Below are 520 nucleotides of genomic sequence, written 5' to 3' on the forward strand. Positions count from 1 at the left end.
CAGGGAGCAGCCAGGACAGACCCGCCAGCACCTCTTCCAGCAGCACAGCAGCCAACCTGCTCCACCGGAGCGATTAATTAGATGGCAGCGAGGGGTGAGGGCTCATCTCCAGGTAGAAAAGAAATCAAATCCCCACTTGAAGGACTTTCCCGTTTCATTGATGTAGGTACATGAGTAAGGAAACTTGCAGCTCCTGAGAGTGGGGATGGGGAGGGGGGGTCAGTGAGGGCGCTCTCAGGGAAAGTGATGCTCCCAAAATAACTGGGCTACCCAGCACCCGAGGCTGGCAGCAGTTTGACTTGCCGCAAGGCTGTAACCTTCATTTTGCCGCAACATGGCAGGCAGGGTGGTGGTGGGGTCTCAGGGAGAGAAATGGGGTCCTGTGGCTCCCCGGGCAGGTTAGGGTCCAGGAGCCCCCCAGAGCCCTGGCACGGCTGGGCAGTGGGTACACCCCTGTGATCAGATGGGATGCAGTCAGCAGCCACCAAGATGTCTCCTCGGGAGGTTTACACCATCCATC

The 520-nt window shown here is 58.5% G+C and overlaps 1 protein-coding gene across 1 annotated transcript in view; it reads right to left on the reverse strand.

The window, feature by feature from the left end:
• Window positions 1–520, reverse strand: part of CAMK2A (calcium/calmodulin-dependent protein kinase II alpha) — a gene marked incomplete at both ends in the record, with an annotated part of 15492 nt that overhangs the window by 14719 nt on the left and 253 nt on the right. The gene's annotated exons all lie outside the window — the stretch shown is intronic.

This window comes from Cariama cristata, unplaced genomic scaffold, assembly GCF_000690535.1.
Source record: "Cariama cristata isolate BGI_N322 unplaced genomic scaffold, ASM69053v1 scaffold21463, whole genome shotgun sequence".
NCBI classification, from domain to species: Eukaryota; Metazoa; Chordata; class Aves; order Cariamiformes; family Cariamidae; genus Cariama; species Cariama cristata.